Below are 12072 nucleotides of genomic sequence, written 5' to 3'. Positions count from 1 at the left end.
CGATCCTACATATTGTTGATGACGCCCTACAAGCCCTTGACCAAAATCATGCGTGTCTACTGATCCTTCTAGACTTGTCATCTGCATTTGACACAGTAAATCATGAGATCCTGATGATCAGGCTACAAGACAGGATGGGTTTATCTGGAAACGTACTGAAATGGTTTAATTCCTTCCTGCAGAACAGGACTCAACTATTCCTGGTCAACCAAGCAATCTCCTCCCCATGCCCCAACGCAATAGGGGTACCTCAAGGTTCAACATTATCCCCAGATCTTTTCAACTTGTATGTAGAACCCCTCACGGAGATTCTTCGACAATCACAGATCTCCTACCACATGTATGCAGACGACACGCAAATATATATAAAGATCGCCTGCAGTGATGACATTGACCTAATGAATGCAACTCTAAAGAAAGCGCTGCAATGGCTAACAGCCAATCATCTGAAACTTAATGCCAACAAAACAGAATTCCTGTTAATCTCACCGACAAGGAGTCAACCAGAGGTAAAGGAATGGGCTAAATTGGTGACTGCGCTTAACTGCACTCCGACCCTAGTTAACTCAGCCAAATCACTAGGAATCACATTAGACGAGAACCTCGACATGAAAGAACACATCAACTCAATGGCTAAGAGCGCCCGTTTCCACTTGAGCTATCTAAGAAAACTGAAACCCTTTATCTCAGAAGCGGATCTAAAACTTGCTATCCAATCGCTAGTTATTTCAAGGATCGAATATGGCTGCACCACGTTAGCTGGCTTACCGAAAACATCGACTGCACCACTAAAAGCCTGTCTCAACGCAGCGGCAAGACTCATCACGGGAACGAGGAAATTCGACCACATATCTCCTCACCTGAAGGCACTAAACTGGTTACCTTATGAAGCTAGAATTAAAATGAAGATAGCCTGCATTACCCACAAAGCGGTCCACTACAACACGCCTAGATATCTAGCCAAGAAAATTAAGCTATCGGGAGGTAACAGACCAACTAGAAGCGCTAAAGAGTTGCTATTGAAGCCGGCCTTCTTCCGAAAGAAAAAGACCTATGACCGAGCATTCTCCGGAGCCGCCCCCAGAGTCTGGAATTCACTCCCTCCTAACATCAGGAAGATTAATAACACTGCAACATTTAAACGGGAACTGAAGAACCACATGATGAGTAAATACCCTACATAAAGAACCCCACAGACCACTGGTATGAACATTTACTCCAAAAGAGGTTCAGACTCATCATGAATAATCTGAAGATCAATAAGACAAATGACCGATTACCGCTCAAACACCGGCTGTACACTTTACTGCTACCTCATATCTATGTGATCTCTACACTGTATCTCACACCTGAAAAGATATTACCTCTACCTTACTTTGTTTTTCTTTTTGATCCTTGCTACTAGCTAAACTCATTCAACTCTCATTGCGAATTACTCAGGTAATTGTACTGATAATACTATGTAACCCTACTTCACCGAGCCGACTATATGACTATGACACAAGCTAACCTTATGCACCTCTTAATGCTAATGGCACAGGCGTTAGGAATATATTTAGCTAAATCACCCTAGATAGCATATCACCTTCTACCTCATATCTGTTTTGCTGTTATAATTGCTACTATAATGTCAATCTGTAATCTTCTATGTTAAGCGCTCTGATACCCACGGGTCTTGTTCGCGCTATATAAAACACTATAAATAAATAAATAAATAAACCTTATAGAAAGCTATCCTAGTGGTAGCTGTGGAGAGCAGCCTTCAGACTAAGACTTGGAGACGAGTTAAGCAAGTTGTTTTTACCAATTATAATCTCTTGAATGATCAAATGAAAGCACACCACACAAGGTATATATCAAATATATATGTATTTATTCTAAACACAACCCCTCTGCACTCTTTATGAGGTCAGAGGTAAAAGTACAATAAAAGGAACCTAATTAGCATTCGATAAGTTGCACAGTATATGTTATGCCCTAGGGACCTCACAAACCATATAATAAAATAGTGGTATAAGAAACACGTCTGGAATAGAAAGCAGGCCTAGGGCCTCTGGAATCGCTGGGGCTATTCAGGACAACCAAAGGTTTGGAAGCAGGAGACCCACGGGAGATGCGTGCAGTGTCTAAACACAGCCGCAGGTTACCATTGACTATTTATGGAGAACGAACAAGTTACAAATTTACAGTTTAAGGACACTTCTAGGTTAACTACGATGGAACACTTTTAGACTAGAACACTTTGAGAGTCAAGACCCACAGTAGCATCGGAGTAGTCGTGTTACCTCACCCAGGGAAACCGGGTGCATAGGTGCCTTTTGGTGTCAGGTTTCGTCGTCGATTCCAATGGAGAGCTGCGAAGAAGTGATGCAGGCGACCAGAGGAAAAGTGTCCAGGTGGATCCAAGGGTGGATCGAAGATCTGAAGAACCTGAAAGCAGAAGGGACAAAGTCTGGGTCACTAGCCAGTGACCAGGATGGCGATGGGAAGCTGCCAACCAATGTCGGGTAAATTCAGGTGAAAGAGGTGAAGTTTGTCTCATCAGCCACGTGGTCCAGGAGGCGAGATGACAACTAGGAGCTGGATTCGAGCTGTTCCACAAAGGATCTATCTGGTTGACTGCAGTGTCGGATTCCTAATTGGACCCAACAAGCCTTGGCAGGCGCAATCCACGCAGAATGTCGAGAATGGCTTCGGTGCAGACCAGCAAGAAACTAAGAGGATGAGTGCTGCAGTCTCACTGTTGTCCAGCATGGTCCTGATGTCGTCGGTGGCGACGATGAGGGCGGTCTCGGTGCTGTAGTTGCTGCGGAACCCTGACTGGGAAGGGTCCAGGATTCTGTTGTTTTCGAGGTATCGAGTTAGCTGACTGTTGATGATCTTCTCGATGACCTTGGGCGGGAATGGGAGCAGAGAGATGAGCCAGAAGTTCTTGAGGTCTCTTGGGTCTGCCTTGGGTTTTTTGAGTAGGGCGTTGATCTCGGCATGTTTCCAGCTCTCTGGGAAGGTCACGGTCTCGTGGGAGAGGTAGATGACGTTGAGCAGGTGGGGTATGATGGAGCTGCTTGCTTGGTTGAAGACGTGTTGCGGGAGTGGGTCTAACGGAGAGCTGTGTGGATTGTGCTCATGGTCTTGATGGTGTCATTGGTGCTCACGCTGGCCGAGGCTAGCATGGGGTCGTGGTCGATGATGTGCTGAGAGTCTGTTGTGTTGCTGTCTGTTGGGGCTGTCTGGGTGTTGAAGCTGTCGTGGATGTCTGCTATCTTGCGGTAGAAGAAAGTGGCGAGGGAGTCGCACAGGGCTTGCAACAGTGGTATGTCGTGTTGGAGCTGGGGTTAAAGAGTTCCTTCACGATGGTGAAGAGCTCTTTGCTATTGTGTGCAGTGTTGTCGAGTCGGTCTTTGAAGGATGTCCTCTTGGCAGCCCTGATGAGATGGTGGTGGTTGCGGATGGCGTCCTTGTATGCTGCGTGGCTGTCCGGGGTCTGTTCACTGTGCCATTTCTTCTCTAGTTTCCGGCAAGCTCGCTTGGAGGCTAGGAGTTCTGGGGTGAACCAGCTGGCCCTCTTGTTGGTGGTGCCTCTGTGGGGGGGTTCTTCAACAGGACAAGGGTGTTGGTGCAGTCCTCGATCCAGCGTCTGAGGCTCTGGGCAGCGTCGTCAGTGTTGGAGGGTTCGGTGGGTGGGCTGAGAGCGAGGTTTGCATGTAGTTGGTCTTCGGTGATATTGCTCCAGCAGCGGTGGGGGATCTGTTGGATGCGATGGTGAGTGGTGGGTTTCTGGAAGGTGAAGTGCATGCAGCGGTGATCGGTCCAGAGGAGTTCGGTGGTGTGGTTGAAGGAGACGTGCAGGCTAGAGGAGAAGACGGGGTCAAGCGTGTGGCCGGCGGAGTGGGTGGGCGTTGTGACGAGTTGTCTCAGTCCGAGGTTGGTGAGGTTATCGATCAGGGTTGTAGAGTTGCTGTCGTTGTTGTTCTCAAGGTGAAAGTTCAGGTCTCCGAGGAGGATGTAGTCAGACGAGGTCAGGGTGTGCGTGCTGATGAAGTTGGCGATGGAGTCGCTGTACTGGGGGCGGAGTCCTGGGGGTCGGTAGACGAGCGGGCCTCTGAGGGTGGAGTTGGGGTCTCTGTGGTTCTGGAAATGCATATGTTTGGCGGTGCTGAGAGTGTCATCGGTGCTGGACGAGACGCTGATGGTGTTCTTGTGGATGATGGCAATTCCTCCTCCGACTCCGTTTATGCGGTCTCTGCGGGTGATCTTGTAGTCGTCTGGGATGGCTATGGTGATGTCGAGTGCGGAGGAGTCATTCATCCACGTCTCTGTCAGGAAGGCGACGTCCGGGGATGTTGTGTCGAGCAGGTCCCAGAACTCGACGGCGTGTTTGCGTGCAGAGCGGGTGTTTAGTAGAATGCATTGGAGGTGGTTGAGGTATTTCTTGGCAGGTGGTTCGTTGGGTCTGAGGCTGGTGTAGCTGCAGTTCTGGCAGGTGAAGGGGCCGTGTGTGCGTTTCGGGCAGCCTTGAGGCAGGTGGGGGTCCATCCGGGGTTGAGGGCGTGCAAAGTGCTGGCATCATAGTGGCAGCATTCCTTGTGGTGGGTGCGGGGACCAGATGTTCTGGTGCTGGGCGTGGTCCAGGCACGGACGGGCACAGACTGGCTTGCCTTAGGCGAGCCTTTGGTGCTCCAGCGGCGCGCCAGCTGCGTGCGGCCATGCAATGACCAGCATATATGGGGAGGTGGGAGGGAGGAGGCAGCTGGTAGGCAGGAGGTGAGGGCAGCTAATGGGCAGTCAGGGGGGCGGGGCCACAGGGGATGAAGAAGCGGTAGCGGGGCAACTAAGGGAACAGAAAGCAAAGGGCACAAAATAGTGAGGCAGCGAGTGGAACAGAAGGCAAAAAGGAACGAAAATGTAGGGGCAATGAATGGACCAGAAGGCAAACAAGCATTTGCAATGCAATAGGTCTCGCATTAATAAAGTTTGAGCTTTTGGCATTGCTAATAATAATGCAACACCAATAGCTCAAACATTCAGAAATGCGAGACCTATTGCATTGTTAAAGCCATTTGCTTTGCTATACAAAGCCATGAGCAAAGCAAATGGCTTTAACTTAATCAAAGGCGAGACCTATTGCATTTTCAATGCTTGTTGTTAAAGGCATCCATTAAGAATAAAGGCTTGGTGTCACATAATTAATGTGCATTATTTATCCTCTGAAAAATGTATAGGTCCTTTTGCTCCCTTGTTTATGACGCTTAGGGTCTGCTACATATGTAAATTTGCAACTTTTATTACTGATGAGTTTTCATTTGTGAGCTTTAGAAGTTAAGGGCAGATGGCTCATATTACTATGGTTGAAAAGATTGTGTTGCTTGTGCGACGAAGAAGTAGAAACTGCTGTACATATGCTATTTTTCTGCAATGTACTATGTGTATGACATATGTACAATGTCACAAAGCACAGAACTGTCACCATCCCCACCAGAATGTAAGCATTTTGCGGAGAGTGTGCTGTTTTTCCTTTTCTTCAAGTGTAATCATGCATATACGGCTGCAGTGTTTATTAGTACTGATTAAAACTGGTCTTTTCCAAACTTTTCGTCGTGTCACTTGTCTCTCCAAAGTGCCCTGAAGCAAACGCTCACTGGAAAGACGCTGTCAAAGTGCCACTTGAGTATGCTGCAGATATTAACCCTTTGGGAGTCGCCGGTCAACATCAACAACATCATTCATTCTGTAATGCGGCTCAGTGAGATGCCTGCAGGAGGGATCACTGGTGGCGGCATGTTTGGGCGAACGCTGAAGCACGAGAAGGTGGCTCCCACCCAAGTGGAGTTATTCTCCACTCAAGGACTTCTAAATACACCGCGTGGCACTTGCATCTACATACAGAGAAAGCGAGTGGTGAATGGTTAACACTCATTAGAACATTAGAATGTTGGGAGCTCCATTGAAAACAATGGAGTGCTCCGGGCTTATAATGGCTGGTATAAGCCCGGAGCTCCATCATTCCAATGCTTCTTTGTTCACAGCTCTGGCTGTGAACAAAGGCTTCAGGGAGCCTGAGGGGATTCCAATCCCCTCGCGCTCCCAAAAGGCTTTGTTCTTTTTTGTTAGAACATTCTGTCCTCTAGTGGCAGAATGTTCTAATAGCCTTATAGCCCTTCGTAGCTGGACTATACCGGCTATTAAAGTCCCTCTCCCTTGTTAATGCTGGAGAGGGCCTTTAATAGCCGGTATAGCCCTCTACGGCGGGCTATAAGGCTATATTAACATTACCATACGGACGCCTCCAAGAGTGTCATTACAATGTGTGTGTACAAAGCGCACAATATTTTACACAGGATGTGGGGCACTCACCAACCTCCTGTATATGTGTACAGATATAGAGACCCCGAACCGCGGAGGACGTGGCCCCGCCTTGTAGAGCAGCGATGACTACTTGTAGCGACATCTGTTGTTGCCTCGAGCATGTTTTGCTCTTTGACATAAGTGATAAGACAGGACTGATAGGAGTGTGCGGTGAGACCTGCACCAGAACAGTCTGCAATGAGAGCGCTGACAGCCCAGAACTGAGTAGTACACTTTCACAATATGTGCTGGGTCTATTTTTAGTGAATGGCCCCCTGGTATCAGCTGGACAGTTCATGCATTTCTTTCTATGAAAAGTTTCCCTGGTAATGATGGAATGTACGGGAATTGTATTTTAAGCAAAAATCAATAGGTCAGCAACAAGTCACGCCAGTGAAGCTCTACTGAATAAACTGAGAGAGGGAGGATGAGCAGAAAAAGACCGAGCGTTGAGCAAGGGGCCAGGCACTGAAATGAGACAAGAATGAAACGAACCGGACTCCGGAGGTGGGGGGCTGGTGGTTGCTGCTCCTGGGTTTTTCACTGCTCAGTGCCCAGCAGCCGGCCTGATCCCTCCTCTGTGGCGATGCCTCGCTCCTACCTCGGATGCAGCTGCCCCCTGACCTGCTGCAGCTTCACAGGAAAAGGAACATCACCACGCTGCCGAAGATCACACAAAACCTGCTTTTCCATACAAAAAGAGATCTAACCGGCCTGCTTTTACCCACAATCCCCATGACATGTCCGGTCGGCATACTTTCAATTCTTTCTCGGGCAGAGGGGTCGTGAAATGGGAGCCGCGAGCAAAATGGCGAAGCAGAAAGCCCCCTCCCCCTTGGACGCTGACTGAGATTAGTCAGAGCAGCGCCAGCGGAGTACATCCCGGGGTTAGCAAGCCCTGCCACCTTCGCACATGGGATCGGGGGAGGCGCCCAAAAAAACCAAATAAACAGCTGCCGTAAAAATGGGAGCCGCGAGCGTGCCAGTGGAACAGAAGAGCTTGATGGGGGCTAGGGGAGGGCAAAACCTCCGTAAGTAAGTAGAAGCAGATGGCGGCCATAAAACGGGATCTGAGCTAAGAAAAAGTAGTCCCTAAATAGACTGATTACAGCCCAGCAGTGTAACTAAACAGTAGTTAGTCGATGCTGCTTCCTGCAAAACGGCAGCACAAAGGAAGTGACGTTTTGCATCCCAAACCAACCATAAGCAAGATAAGAAAGAGCAATGGAATGTTCAACAAATGGCAAGCAGCAGCACATATTAGCTGCCAATAGGCGGACTTTCACTCAACATTTACATTACTTTAGTCCCGCTGAGACAGCGCATGCGGCGCATGCGCTGTCCAACACGAGACCTAAAAAGGGCAGAGGGTAACAGGGGCAGCTTAAGGACCAAAAGGCAAAGACGGGCAGAGAGACACAGAGACAGCGAGGGGTACAGAAGGTAAAACCGGGCAGAGAGACACGGGGACAGCGAGGGTAACAGAGGGAAAAAACGGCACAGATCAAGTACCGGCAGCGGGGGAGGAAAGAAAACCGCAGTCACAGGCACAACAATGACAATAACGGCAATACGGGCAATACAGTGAATACAATACACTACAATACAATAAATAGCTGAAAAATAGCAGAGATGAACAAACCTATGGCCTACAACTGGCCACCAGGAATGAGGCACAGGTGGTAGCTTGCGGGTTGAGGGGGGCCTCAACCTTCCTCAGCAGCGGCGGCTGGGGCAGGGACACACAGGTGGTGCTGTGCGGAGGGGGAGCGACCTACCTGGTAGGGTCAAGTTAACTCCCATGGAGTATTGCCTCTGGATCGAGCAGCGCCGTACATGCTGCTTGAATGCCTTTATCCTCTTTCCTTTCTTTCTTCCTTACGAAGAGCTTATATTTTAAAGTGTTTTATTGTTAACCTAGCCACAAATCCCCAAAGCTTTCTTTGCTATTTGGGGATTTGGAACCCCTTTTTTGTCTCTTGTTATTTTCTGTCTGCACGTTTTGGGAATTTCACTTCAAGCACATATGAAAACATTCAGTTTACTGCTTTTCTGAACATCATGTTGTGGATAATTACCTTTGATGCTACTTAAAACCCTCTCAATGGACATGTCAGAAATCACACCGGTCAAGCCCCAGAGATATAGCTTAAGAAGACCAAGAGCAAGAGCCACATGCATCACGCATCTTTTCCCTCGCAAGAGCCAAAAGGACTTTTCTGAAGCATGAAAGGCTTTGTATTTGCAAATTAGGTAATTGCACTTTTTTGCGATCACCTATATTGCGAATGCATTCAGGAAATTGCAATTTGTCATTCCCTAATGCCGATGTGCGTAGCCTAAATGCGAACTGTGCATTTAGAAAACGCTGATTACCTTCAGCTTCAAGTTGATGGTAATATGCACATGCATTGAAAATGCACAAAAATGCATTTTTCAAAGTGATATGTGGCACAGTTGGGGCCCGAGGCACCATCCAGTTCTGTGCCATTGGCGTCCCAGTTCAGTCCATCCCTAATTGACATACTAAGCCCTGAACAGTATTTTCTTAATGGCGTCGGAAACGCTTCTGTTATATAAGGGTGTAATATCTGACATTAGTTTTTGTTCATTTTAATCCAGAAAATCCTAGCCACTGGCAGTCGGTGGATCACTCCTGAATCTCCAGAGCTCAGTGTGTGTGAATCTAGAAATGAAAAAGGTACACGGATGGATTACAGCTCCCTGAGTCAGCAGCAAGGTTTGCTAAGCCATAGTGGTGGCCACATCTCCCCTACTGTCAAGATCATTTGCCCTACCAATCCACCCGCCTACCACAATAAGATACATTTTGTGCAAACTGCTCCTTCAAAGGTACAGTCTTTTTAGCTATTTGTGCGTGCACTCAGGGATGTCAGTGGGGCAGCAACACACATTTCAGGTCTTTCTGTGCTGCACATTGTTCCTTTAAATACCCTGTCCAGCTGGTGTTAGTCTGCAAAGGACATCCACTGAGTCTTCTGCCAACATGTTTTGCACACTTTAACCTCTTACACTTTAAAGGCCGGGCGTAGATAAATTGTTAAAGTAAGATGTTATTTCCTTAAGTGACTGGCAATAAATCTTGAAACTGTGAGAGTTGTAAGAGTGTGAAGAGTGCATACTTTATGTTATCTAACCGAGGTGCAGCAGGGGAGCCCAGTTCGAGCCATGCATTTGTTTACTGTATTCATTCATTATCTTCATTAGAGCCAGAGGTTGGTCCCTCCAGCCTCTGTCTTCTGCATCCACGTTGGCTGCATTAATGATAGTCACTCGCTTTGGTACTCTATCAGTTGGGTTAAGTAGGTCTTCCATTTGTCTAGCCCACTTCATGTCCTCGTCCATTTTCTTGGTATGGGGCTTATCTCTTCACATCTCAGGGGGATCTTCTCTAGAACGTGTGATAATCATCGGCGAAATCGGTTATCGCAATGTTTCATATCGCCGTCCATCTTGGGAAAATAACTCTGTGTTAACGTTTTTTTTAACAACACGGCGATTACATGCGATATTTTCCCGATAACGCGTCAAATGCCCGCGATAAAGTCAACAGGACAGCGATAAAAATGTAAACCCCAATGCAAATGAAGTTGCGATGGGGTCAACTGCGATAAATAAATCAGCAATAATCTTCGCCAGGCCTGCAAGTCACACACGGCAGGTGGGAAAAATCACTATAAAAGTAGAAAAAAGCATACAAACAAAAGCAAAACATCAGAGAAGCACAATGGAGGTAGCCGGAGCAAGTATAGCGGAAAACCAGAACACCACAAGCCCCCCGGAGGACCAGCCTGGGACCTTGAGGTCAGGGAAGGCCAAGGACAAGAAGAAGAGGAAGACGCAGTTCAGTCCGCAGGAAAACAGGATCCTGATAACAGAGAAGGTAGAACACCATCAACAACAGTTTGTCACCTCCACTGTGTCATTGGCAACAAAAAATGGAATATGGCAGTCCATCGTGGACAAGGTCAATGCAGTCGGAGTGCTAAAGAGGACAATGGAAGAGGTTAAGAGGCGCTGGAAGAATGTGTAGCGCAAAATCTAGCAGAAACTAGCTAACAACCAGAAGGCAGCAATGCAGACTGGAGTTGGGAGTCCAACGCCACAGGAGGAGCTGGACGAGATGGAGGAAATGGTGTCCACCGTCATCAGTGGGGAGACGGTGGCAGGAGTTGGGGGACCGGACACTGCTCAACATGACCTGACACAACAGCACCAGGGTGAGTAACGACCAGAGACTGGGGGGACGTTAGAGATGGGCACAATGGCACAAATGCACAACTAAGTATAGCACATCTGCAGACAAACCATGCCCCAGACCCCCAACTCCCAACAAGAGACCAATGTACCCAAGTCTGCAACATCTCAGCACTGAATAAGCACAGAAGTGAAAGGCACACTGCATGAAAAGGATAAGGGGCAGCAAAATCAGAGCTGCCGGGGTGACTGTCCCAAAATGCAGCACAAGCACATAACATGCAGAGCACATCACCATGCATCAACATACATGTGAACACAATGTTAAACTGCATCTCCCCTTCACATTGCAGAGGGAAAACCAACACCTCTGCAGAGCAGGCAGAACCTCTCTTCTCTGATGATGAAGAGGACCACCAACCCTTCGACACCGACGCCATCCAAGAGTTCATTGACAGCCTCCGCACCCCACCTCCAGGAGCAGGGCAGCCCAGCTTCATCGATGAGACCCCACCCCCTGCACAGACCACTCAGCAGGCACCACCACGGCTGCCTCCCAGGACCCCCACGAAGAACACCTGGCCTTCCAACGCCGTGTATTGGGGTGCCAGGAGAAACTGGCTGAACAGGTGCGGGCGGGTTCAACCGCATGACAGCCAAACTAGATGCCATACGTGGGTATCTAAGTCCCATCAGGGACCACTCACAGTCCCTAACGGACACCCCCAGTCCGCTCCATGTCCTCCAATGATCCATGGCTGACATCGCTGGAGTCCTAAATCAGAGACAAGAACAACTCTTTCGTCAGAGTGGATCTAGCGATGTCAACCGGGAGTTGGGACACATGCGGAGGATAATGGAGACCATGAAGCGGATGCAGGGGAAAAGAGCGGCTGCCACGGCTGCACACCAGCGAGAGGTATCTGGGATCCTCATTGCCCTAAACACCCTCCTCATGACATTGCTGCCTCAAGGCCTTGCGATGATATATGCTGCTGCTACGACTACATCCACATCTCCGACCCCTGAAGTGTCCGTGCCACACAGTGTGGCAGACATTCCACCTCCAGCCCCTGAGGTATCACTGTCACACAGTGCTGGAGACAGAGCACCACCCACATGTGAGGCACATGAAACAGCAGCGGATGAAGATGCGGATGAATCTGCCTTCGTGGTAAGCAGGACGCAGTAGCATTCATCTCCGCCATATGGCTGGTTTCTGCTTGTGTAGGAAGGTGGCTACCTGACTATGGTTACCCCAGATTTTTTGCCTGTGTTTAGCTGGTTTTTTTGACTTAGTTGACCTGGTTCCCTGCTAATCAGGGCCCCAGGCCATCTGCTCTCTCTGTAAAATGGATTCCATGTACCCTAGGTACATACCAATTGGAAATGGACTCCTTGTCAGCCCCTGTAGAATGCACTATAGGTGCACAGGGCACAGGAGCCACTAAGGCCTACCAGGGGCTGCAGCATATCTTTTGCCACCCCTGGCTGGTTCTTAAATTGACA

Source organism: Lissotriton helveticus (genome assembly GCF_964261635.1).
Source record: "Lissotriton helveticus chromosome 1_1 unlocalized genomic scaffold, aLisHel1.1 SUPER_1_unloc_11, whole genome shotgun sequence".
NCBI lineage: Eukaryota > Metazoa > Chordata > Amphibia > Caudata > Salamandridae > Lissotriton > Lissotriton helveticus.
Note: the sequence above shows the minus strand (reverse complement) of the source record.